We start from the raw sequence: 12,343 nt of genomic DNA, 5'->3' as shown, positions 1-12,343 counted from the left end.
TTAAGGGAAAATATCTACAAAAGATTAATGTTACCAGTATACACCTAATCACACGCCATAATGCTGACTTTAAACTTACTCAACTTAAATTGATTCATTCTTAACATACCATCAATTGGTTTTGCCATAAACGTGGCCAAAGCTGCAACCAGGAACAGAAGAAAGACATTCTATATGCTCTCTATAGGGAGATCACTACCCTACCATTACCATTAAAGGGATATAATTGTCATACCATTAAATAACCATATCAGTATGCGTGTAATAAAATACCTGTTTTGCAGGACTCTCACTTCACTCTAAACCAACTTTGTTCATGAGGTTTAAATCTGCTTTCTAAAACTATATATAACTAACATCTGATACATTTAATTGGTGGGATAGCCACTCTCACTACTAGAAGAGCTTGAAAGCGACAGTCTTTCCTAATAGATGCGTTCACTGTGTGTTAAAAACAGGCTTTCAGCATCAAAGCTTTCAAGTAACAGTATAAGGAGCACCACACTGAAATTTGAGTATCTCAAAATATATATATATTTGAGTATAAGTTTTAATGACAGACATAAAGAAGCTTCACCTACTGAGACGCCCAGCAGACACTGTTAGCATGGCCATAGGCGGACGGTGTCTACCTGCCATTCTGGGGCTGCTTCTCAGGTGTTTTGTGAGCTTCAGGGGCTCTCACTGCTCGTGGTCTTCCTGCTACAAACTTCTCTGAAAAGGAAATGATGGGACAATGAAGGAATGACACTGAACTAACACAGCACTCCTTATTTAGGCTATTGGAAAGGTCATTCACTGACTCTAAGCAAGGAAAAGTCCTCATAATGGAGCTACAGCATCCCTCTTGCTTAACAAAGGTTGATTTTCTTTATTGCACGTTCACCAGCTTTTCATCCAGCCTGATTCTATCACAGGCCCAGCAGTGAGGATTCAACGCTTCCCAAGAAGCCGGCTACTAGACAGTAGTTTGCATTATGAGGAAATTTCATCCTAAATAGTCAACATAATGTTATACCTGGCTTAATTTCATCCCATTATTTTGTCTGTAACTAAATAAATCAGTCCTTCGTCTCTAACAATAGAGCCATTCTCGCCTTCTCTACTTGCCAACCAACTGTCCTTGAATATTTGATCACAACTTTCTAAAGTCTCAGGAAACAGCCTCACTTTATCAAACAAACAAAAAACCCAAACTCAGCACACGCACACAAGTAATCCAGCCACTAGCTGATTTATTGCAGTCTTGTTTTTAAGCCACATGAAAAACAGAAACCTGCCACAGATCTAAGAATCTCTTCTTTTCATATTAGAAAGGCACAGGATATGGCAAGCACGTAAAATAGGAAGAGGATGTTGAAGCCACTGTAGTTTCACACCAGCTGGGATGACATTTTCAGTAAACTAGGGAGTGTAACAAAATGTGCTCTCCAGAAAATTGATTTACTTCAATAAACAAGTTCCAGATCATCTTTCCTTAAAATGATGCACCAGACTGTAAATGCCAGGGGAAACAAAGAAACATATATATAAGATTTTTCTGATTAAGAACCACATAAATGCATACAGTCAGAAATGCACAACTTATGTTATTTTTGTGCAAAACTGAAACAGCTACCACACAAAGACTGCACAAGGGAGAGGAGAACAAAGCAAAGTCTGCACTTTTCACGGTGGATGTAAGGAAACAGATAACCGGCCAGGTTGTTCATTGCTCCAGGAAATATTGGGAGTTTGCACAACCAACTTTCAGCCCGATAACATTAAATCCTATGGGCTAGGATTGGCCAGCCAATTCTAAAATAAACTGCCTAGAGCAGTCAGCTAAAATGAACCACCATAACAGCTGGTTTTGCATGCAGCCCAGAGAAACAGATTTCTTTATCTGGAATTTAATTTTGGATAATTCATTACAACTCAGGCGGGAATTGCGAAGAGCATGCCAACAAAAAGAGAGCTATGCATGGCAATCTATGGAGTTGGGGCACCTACAGAAAAGAAAAGCAGTAAATAGCTGGTTTGCAGCTATCCCACAAACTTGCTTGATACAGTCAGCTCAAGAAATATCCTGGAATTAAAATTTTAAAATGTTCTGTTGGTCATCAGGTATTTTGCAATTTATTGCCTTGGGTACAGCGTCTATTATTTAGAGTCACATATTGGTTACTTCCCTTTATAGATTCACCATCCAGCTGTATTGTGATCATTAAGAATTTGCATCACTTGCGTTCAGTTTCATTATAGGAATCTGCATGCATTTGTGAGAAGTTATTTAATGAAATTCAAGTGGAGAAAATAAAACAAAATGTTCATTTTTATTGGCAATCTGCTTTGGGTACACACCAAGCAGAAATTCACATCTCCCTGTTTGTTAATAATGCTTACTGACGCTTGGCTTGTAACTAGTCAGTCAATATGAGGCAAGAGAAACAACTTATTGACATTTTTGCATTTGACAGTTTGTTCACACAAAGGAAAACAAAGACACAGTCAGACCGTTTTGAAGATGTCAGGCACTTTGATGTGGGGGTAAAAAAGGTTTTTTCCCCTCTTACAGCAAGAGTATTTTCAGAACAGACATTGAACTGCCATACTTCTCACCACCTTCTCCTGTTGTGTCATTATTACAATACTACTCATACCTTTATGGAGCATCCATAAAATTGTGACAGCTAATAAAGTCAGAATTAGTTTATTCCAGTAAAAAGTATGAAATATTTTTTACTTCCTCTGAGCTGCTGCAAACTCGTCTATAAAATCCTCAATTAGGTCCCCACACAGCAGCAGGGAAGAGACAGAAGGAATGGGATTGATTGATCCCCTTTATTATTGAGTTTTCACATTTCAAAATCCAGAATTATCTAGTCTGTTCTCTTAAACTTTTCCCAGAATTCATTCCACTTCAGAAAGCTTGGAATGCCTTATAGACAACACAAAGCTATCATTTAAAGTGTCTCATGTAAGGACTACTGCATCAGAACTCAACCCAAAGGGGCCAAGATGAGAACAAGAGACAGTGCGCAAATGCAAGCACAAGACAGAATCACAGAATCATTTCGGTTGGAAAAGACCTTTGGAATACTTAAGTCCAACCATAAATCTAGCACTGCAAAGTCCACACTAAACCACATCCCTAGGCACCACAGCTACACTTCCTTTAAGTAACTCCAGGGATGGAGACTTACAGATGATACCTCACAGACCTCACTCCAGTTTTACAGCCTCATTTCCTACTTACATTGTATGGACTTCCTTTTCCTTAAGCAAATTTACCTGCTGACTCATTTTTAGGCAAAACAGCTTTATTGTTTTGCTTTTCATCAGAAACAAGTCATTTTTATAGCACTTGCTCACAGCCAATGAAATATTTCTACATTTTGATTTGTAATGGCATAATAAAGGATCCAAAGTTAGAGTTTGTTCTGCTGCTCTTCAACTGTTTCTGCATGCTTTTATAATATTTAGTGGCTTTATCTCCCTCTCCATCTTCCTTTCTCCACTCGCTTTGTGCAATCCTGTTCCCATTCTTTCATCCTTTAGCCATTTCCACTTTTTCTAACGACTTTTTCTTCCCAGCTTTTACAGCTCCTGCTCTTTCCTTCCCTCTCCAGCAGGATTTCCTCCCCCATTCCTAAAGGAAACACGCTGCACCTAGAGGGGCGACAAGAGGAGGGTTTCAGCTCCCTTCTGCTGGGAGCACTGTGGTATCTCCTCCCCTACCTCAGTCTCAGTGTAGAGCTCTTCCTCTCAGTACTCTTCACACAGTAGAGAAGGGTTCAGGACTTCAAGCTCACAGGTTGGATTGCTGTGCAACCATCAGGCTCTATCGGTTCCTGCTCCTGCTCATTTCTGACCGGTGAAGCTGGGCCCTTGGATCCAGCTGTGTCCTAGTCTGACATGACATCAGAGCAAAAGCCTGTTCCTCTTGCAATGGCTTCCTAGGAAAGAGATCCAGGAAGAGAGGTGAAAAAGCAGATATAATCACTTACTGAAGGACTGAAGACACTCCACCACAGGCACTGACTAACCAGTCTACTCAGTTTTTAACTGTTTATTTACATTCGGTGGATTTTCTAAGTTTTACTTTACCACTGAAATAACAAAACGTTCCCTAACACAAGATACCTTAAATTGCTGCCTCCCTTTGGTTGGTTAGGGGGAAGAGCACTGCACACACCGGGGGGCACGCAGTGTACCTTTACACCCTGTCCTGTGCCACCGCCAGCAAGGCTGGTGCCACTGGGACGTTCCTGACCACTCCAACACCTGCTGCAGAGGGAGGTGCTAACGGGTTCCTGGGCCCGAGGCTCCTGGCACCTTCCAAGAGCACAAAATCGGGATGTCCAAAATATCACTAGGAGCCAAAGGGAACATCTATGAAGCTAAGAATGTGTTGATAGTCCAAATACCATTGAACAACCTCATAGCCAAAGTTATCTAATTAATACAGAATAGCCTCATGAATAATATATTAAGAGCTGTTATGCAATAAAAGCCTTCAGAGTGTCAACTCTTTTCCACAATGTTATGCTTAGAATCACGGAATCGTTAAGGTTTGGAAATGAACTCTAAGATGATCCACACACAGAGTCACACGGTTGGAAGCATGCAGAGCACGTGATGCCCCTTGCCCAGCCAGCAGACAGAAGACAGCAGAGGTACCACAAGAGCATGAAGAGGAACATAAGATATTGTGGAGATAACGGTACAGCTATCAGGAATATGAAAAGCTAGAGTTTCTTCTAGGGAAAACAGTGCAAGTTCACAGGAAATGTGACTTCTGTCTACTCTTCATGGAAAACCTTATTATTTCTGTCTATTTTGTCTTACCAAATGAGTAGCAGGTGATTCAGAGGAGAGTGCAAGAAGCCTGGGATAGAGGGATGAAAATGAATCTTCCCTCCACATCGGAGACATTGAAATTCAGCTGATCTGCACGTGGCCCATGGTGTCTGAGCCAACCTTCAGGAGAAACTGAGCAGGTGAGAAAGGAAAAGTATATTACATCATTAAGAGTTAAGCCATGGAATCATAGAATCATCAAGGTCAGAAAAGAACTGTACGATCAACAAATCAAACTGTAGAGGGACACTGGTGGAGGAGGCTGGAAACTTCCCAGAGATGAGTTTTGTTCAGACCCAGTAGAAGAGAACTAATGAAAAAAAGTAACAAATCCACAACTGCTGCGTGAAGACTTTGAGTAGTGAATAAATGGGCAGATCAAGAGATGCTGTTTGAAATTGGAAGATAATACATTATCTCCTCTCCAGAGTGCAGATGGCAGCTGCAGCCATCGCAAACACCAGGGGCAGCTGACCGCATGCCAGACCTCTCTGTGCCCTGAAACACCAGGGTGTATGTAGGACGGCATAGCTGCGGCTCTGTCCTTTGAACACTTGACAGCATTCCCGTCTCCCTGCCTAAGGGCTTCATACTGAGTGAAAAAACAGGCATGAAAAGACTGGCAGAGCATGTTGGCTGCAATGTTGAGGCAAGATGTCAATCAAAGAGGATCTATATCTCGATAAGAGTGTACCTGAGAGGTGATAGAGGAGTCCAAGAAAAAAAACCGGGCAGGAGAATGTGGATTTAGTCCATACGTATGTGCTGCTTTGTGTCTTCATATGCCAGCTTCCCTTGTCTTCCCATGGCTTGGTAAATGTTTAATGTTATGTAAAACAGAAAAAACCTTCAGAAAGAGTCTTGCTGAGTAGAATAAGAAAAAAACAATAGCACTACAACATACACATGAACTTTCAGGAGCATGTGTCCCTTATTATTATGAGGACAAACCGTGTGCTAGGCTAGTAGGCAGGTTTTGCTTATTTTTTTGTGTGGTCCATATTGAAGATAGAAATGTATTTTAACAAGCCATTTAAGAGAAAATCTTCCAGGTTCCTGGTTCTTCATAAGAAACTAATTCATTGAACAAGGGTCCACAACCCAAATCATGAAAAAAGTAATTGAAAAGCAGATCAGAAGCTGATCATATTAGAGAAACAAGGAACACACACAAGGCATTTACTGTGCCTTTCCTTTTAAAGCTCCAGGAATCTAAAATGCTTCTGATGTTGCGTCTGACAAACAATATTTTACAGAATGTACTGGGAAAATGCAAAAAGTCTGGAAAGCTATTAGCTCCAGTTTACCTGCGGTAAGCCATACAGCATAGAGCTTTCCCCAGTAAACAAGAAAGGCCTGTATAAATCAAATAGCAAGATCCATTTCACTGCTGTTGAGAAAAGTGATGCTTTGGGGTTCAGACTTCATAAAGAAAAATACATCTGCACAAAGAAAAAAACTGATTAAAGGTTTTCCCTCTGCTGCACAAAATTTTAACTACTTCAAGGTCATATAAATGTTAACTCTTCTTTAAAACAGGGATTCGTCTAGTTTTCAACAGAACAGTGACTTGAGTCCCTGCTTGGAAGAGAGGGTTCCAAGTCATGCATTTCAATCTTTTCTCCAAAAGGCATCAGGGTCCAGCCCAAATTCAGGGGCCAAAGGCTCTTAATGTCGCAAGATTTCAGATACATCCCTCTCTTTGGGATTCCCCACCACCAGTCAGCCAGCTCCTCCTCAGCGTGCTCCCCTTCAGCTGATGACCACATACTGACCTCTCCTACCCATAGATGCGTAAGAGTCTTGCAGATTTTAATAACACCCTCATCACTAGGGTTTGTTCGTGAGTTTAGCTCAAACCCATCAGATCCATTAAGTGAATCAGTAAATTTCACTGTTCAACACAGGAACTCATTGTTTGCGCATAGCAAAAGCACAACTACAGACCTCTCTGTCAAATAAGACTTCGGATTTACCAATTGTACGGTTGTTACGGTGACTACTCAATACAGCACAACACCATCGATGTACGCTGCAGGCAGCAGAGCCAGTTAGCTCCAAGATTCCAATCAGCCTGCCTTCAGCGCTAAGATGCGACTCAAGCCATTTTACACACATTTTCTCATAGCTTGTTCATTTAATTACTCCATTTCCAGCCTTTTGGATTCTGAAGTTGTAGTCTTGTGAATCAGCTGGCATTCAATAACTCTGCTAAGTACCAAGAAGTCATTTTGCATTTATGCCATTACCACAAGCGAGTTTTTCCTCTGCAAAATCATTGCTCCAAGCCTTCTCTTACAGAGACTGAGCTCACTCTTCAATAAACAGTAACAATTAACTCTGCATAAGCTGCAGAGTCAAAAATATTCATATAAAATCAGGACAAGAAATCTAAGAGTCATCTGTTCTGATACATCCAAACTAACAAATTGATTTGCTCTGGTGTAGTGAGCAACTAATCCACCAGGTAAATTCCAGTTCAGACTAATTTGAGTCAGCAACAAATACCTCTCAGCCTTTTGGAAGTCATGAGACTTCCATTTGCCTCATCTAAATTCTGAAAAGAGCAAAGCACACCCCCTCCTTCAAAAAAAAAAAAAAAAGCTTTTTCAAAGGAATTTAAATTATGACAGACTAAAATATTGCAAGAAAAAAAGGTCTTTTCCCAATTCTTGGCATGCAGAAGAAATTAAATAGCCCAAGGGTACCACGTTCTGTCTTTTTTAAAATTCTTTAAATTATGAAAGAAAACTTTAGGCCTTGATTTACAAGTTCTTTAATAGATACTGTATTCATTCATAAAATTCAATTTGATCTTGCTGCTTATGCACTGCACCAACATGCTATCATTTCATTTTTGGTTTCTTTCAGCTGTTCTTATAAAACAGTCTAGAAAAACCAATACCTCCTAATATTTTCCTAACACTTCTCACTCAGAACAATATCACATTTCCTTAATCTCCACTGAAGTCTCCCACATATTTTTTCTCTATTTATTTATTAAGCTAAGTTTCACAGAGCAGGGAATATACCTGTCACTCATTAAATTATTTCTTTTTTGAAGTTCCAGAAGGTTGTAAGCTAAAGAATATAAGTCTCTTGTGGTACCACCATACAGCCTCACATATTTCACTGGAATTCAGAGATTACTAGAGTGGAAAACACATTACAATCATCAAAACAAAAAAGACAATTTTGATTCATTATTCTACCACATTTTTTCAGACCGTTATCGGAGAATAGTTTGGGTTGGAAAGGACCTTAAAGTCCATACAGTTCCAACTCCTCTGCCAGGGTAGGGACACCTTCTACTGGATCAGGCTGCTCCAAGCCCCATCCTACCTGGCCTTGAACACCGCCAGCGATGGAGCAGCCAGGACTTCTCTGGGCAACCTGTGCCTCACCACCCTCTCAGGAAAACACTTCTTCCTAACATCTAATCTAAATCTCCCTTCTTTTGTCTTAAAACCATTCCCCCTCATCCTGTCCCTGCTCTCCCTGATAAAGAGCCTCACCCCAGCTTTCCTGTAGCCCCCTTTTAAATACTAGAAGATACACAGCCTCTGTATAACACACATGGGAGTCTATTAAGATCTGGTTTCTAGCTCTCGATGCGCTATTGAAATCTCCTGTAAGATATTCTGGCAAGTCCTGAAACCTAAATAACTTAAGGCGCACGATTTCTTGTTGGAGCACCTCCATCTGCCTTCGTAGCTTCAAAGCCCACCATCAATATCACAGAAACAAGGAGAATGTGTATCTTCTACGTGGGCAGCAATACTGACTCCAGCAGTGCAGGTCCCTGTCACAGACAGATAAAGCAAGCTCCTTTGTACTATTTTTCCACACTTAACACAGAGTGCTTCCCATCAATCAGTAATTTTCCCAGGAAGCTCAGTCCTTATGCTAGTGCGCTATTTTCAAGATCCTCCTCTGCTGGGAAAAAATATGACAAAAGAGAAGCATTTACAGAATGAGCTGTTGGGGTATTTATGAGTTTATTTAACACTTCGCTAAGACCTCTCTCCATTTGTACACAGCAGAGATCCATAAAGTAGAATAACCATTTAGCTTTATCACGTTCTATGAAATATATTACATAGACGGAACTAATACAGCATCGTAAGGCCAAGTGAAGCGATGCCAAAAGAGAGTCAACAGCCAATTAAGAATTCATGTAGAAAAAGTGCGGTTCGGTACATTTTCCAGCTCAGTAGCTTTTTCTCAACTATGGATAACAGTTTCGCCATTAAAATGATGGATAAGATGACAAAACTTTACATCTTCTGTACTTCCAATCAGAATTCCCACAGGACATACAACCATTAGCAATTCACATGCAACATTGCCACCCCACGAGGAGGAACGCTTTTGTGGCATTCTGAGCATTCTGTTGCTTTAATAACCACAATGCCAGAAAGAGGGAAGCCAGCACTGACTTGCTGTGCTGAACTTGGGCAAGATATTTAGGCTTCTGCTCCCATTTCTGCAACCAAAAAAAAAGAGAAAATTCAATTTTCATTTGCCAAAGGCTGTCTCACAGGTTAGGCAGATGGATAAAGAAATATCTAAATATCTTCGTTGTAAAATCCATTTCAGTTTCAGTGGGAGAGATGGCTGAGCTATGACAGGAATGGTGCATTTCTGGGCATGCCCCAAACAGATATTAAGCACTTAAGCGGCTTCATTCTAGATTGTCAGTGTTTTTTATTCCTGCATCTGCCTAAGAATGACTGACATTTTCTGAACTTGACTATCTGTAACCTAAAGGTTCTCTTCAGTGACATAGTGTCCCGAAGTTGTCAGTGCATCTTGAAAGCAATTATGACTACAGCTATTAAATTAGATGTTCTGCTAATTACACACAACGTTACCAACAAAATGTTCTTTGCCTTCCCTCCTCCTTTAACATGTACCACTTCAAACAACTGAGTGCTTCTCCTCAGGAAACACAATCAATGCCAAACACCAGCTAGCCAGAGAGAAAGCACAAATTTCAAAGAATGATTTGGGCTGGAAGGAAACAAAGATCATTCAGTTCCAACCCCCTGCCATGGGCAGGGACCCCTCCCACTGGATCAGGTTGCTCCAAGCCCCATCCAAGCTGGCCTTGAACACCTCCAGGGATGGGGCAGCCACAGCTCCTCTGGGCAACCTGTGCCAGGGCCTCACCACACACCAGGAAAACATTTCTTCCTAATATCTAAACTAAGTCTCCCCTCTCTCAGCTTGAATTAATTTGGAGGAAAGGCTCAAGATGTTGGTAGCCACTCCTTCAAAGGGAAATACAGAAGATTAAAGAAGAATCTCACAATTCCATGAGTTTACTGCAGGATCATAGCAGGGACTGCCAGTGGATTTTCCACCAATAAACACAGGAGTGAGCCAATACAGGATCAAGCTGCAACTCAAACATGCAGTTATAACTCTTTAAAACCCACCAGAATCCCAGTCACTCCTGTACTTCGCTAATTCTTAAAATCATTACCTACTTGGATTTTGAAATCCAAAGCCAGTCTGAGGGTTAGATAAGATCAAGACGCATTGATACAAAATATTTTTCTTCTTGCACTAGAAGTCACAGATTTCACACAAACACTCCTCCAATTTTTAGCACCACTCCCCCTACCCAATTGTTGCAGTTTCTGAAGCAGAAAAATCACAGGACAACCACACAACTCTGGCCAGAGCAACAAAATAACAAATTGCACCTATGCTGCTTTAGGCTACCTATAGGATCCTATTGCAAAAGACTACAGTGGGTTCTGTTTTGTAAGTATTAAACCACAACAATAAAATAGTACTGTTCTGCACAATTGACAACTCAGAATGGATCTTATTTCTCCTTGTTCCTTTCCCTAACATATGCTCTGTTAGTGTAAATCTTGTCAGAAGAAAGACAAATCAAAAGGTAAGCTCACTCAGTCCAATATCAAAAGCAATTTTTTCTGTTCTGCAAAGTTTTCATTATCTGAGGATCAAACGAGAATGAAAGGGCAATCACAAACTGCTCTCAAAGCGCCATAAAGTCTTGATTTGTTCCCATCACCCTGTTTGCAAGAAACTTGCCCACATTACACCTTCTAGAAATTGTGACTTGACACAATTTAACCTTAATAATGGTTGTCTCCTTGTTAACCACTTTAACACAGTGCTTTCTCCAGAACTGACAGCGTGTTTATGGAACCAAAATCATCTCATCTCCTCTGTTCCAGTTCTCTGTGCAAGCCAGCAACAAATGATCACATCCCTCCTTGCCCTTCCCAGGGCAACTTCAGGGTAACATAACACCCTGAATACCCTAATCAGTCTGATCTTGTTGGAAGTCAAATCATCCTCCAGAGTTTAGAGAGAGAATCCTTTGCTATATATTTTTTTCTGCTCATTCAACTTCTCACTAATAAGGGACCAAGCACTGACAGTATTAAAACTGATGTTCTTTTTATATACAAACCCTCATAATTTTCCAGGAAATCTGAGATGCATGGTTAAGCATGCTCAAAGGGCCGTTTATGAACAAAGGCTTATTTTGAATCTGCAAGCAAGGTCTACTTAGATTTTGCTATTATCAGAGGAGGAAAGAACAAAAGAACTTCTAAACTGCAAATTAGCAAGCCACTTTGAATTACAGGATCATTAAAGTTGGAAAAGACCTCCAAGGCCAGTCCAACACCACTGTGCCCACTAAATCATGTCCCAAACTGCCACATTTACATGGTTTTTAACACCTCCAGGGATTGTGACTCAACCACTTTGCCGTGCAGCATGTTCCAGCGCTTCATCACTCTTACTTTTCAAGCTTACCTCTTCCACCATTACTGTGAAAGCCAGCTGCACTTGTACTCAGGGAATGCAGAGCTTACAGCTCCCCAGAATAGAACATCCAGCCCTTTTCAAATGGAATAAATGTAATTATTAGAGCCCAGACAGTCTCTCCCTGTGGAGGCTTTCGTTCACTTACAGTTGCAGTCAATCATGGAGTGTTCAGAGCCCTCTGGCACAGAGGCTCTGACCAAAGTTGAAATTTTCTAACCTCATTTAATGCACGTTGCAGCTTAACTACTCTTTACAACACGGGACTGCCACAAGGTGTCTTACAGCCTAAACCACATCCAAGTCTTCCAATGTTCTTCTTATGTGCTTAAATCCACAAGGACTACAAGCCAGACAGCATAAATACAGGTTTTGTGCAAGTTTCTGAAGTGTTGCAATCAACACACGTAGGATTCTCAGAAATTTAAGGTAACTGATACAAGCCTGTGCACTCCCCTCCAACACAAGGCAGGACCAGTAGCCACCGGCCCAACACGCTCAGGCAGGCAGTCCCTTCCTGCCTTTTCCTTGCCAGGGCCATGGTGTTGCCAGGCAGCTACCAGCCACTGAGTCTGTGGACAACTGGAATAGATACTGCCCTTTGAAAAGATTGGTTTCCCACCAAGGAATTGAAATCACCTTCAAAACATCTACCAAGTGACACAAGGGAGTCCCAGTCTGCAGAACC

This window comes from Cuculus canorus, chromosome 4 (genome assembly GCF_017976375.1).
Source record: "Cuculus canorus isolate bCucCan1 chromosome 4, bCucCan1.pri, whole genome shotgun sequence".
NCBI classification, from domain to species: domain Eukaryota; kingdom Metazoa; phylum Chordata; class Aves; order Cuculiformes; family Cuculidae; genus Cuculus; species Cuculus canorus.
Note: the sequence above shows the minus strand (reverse complement) of the source record.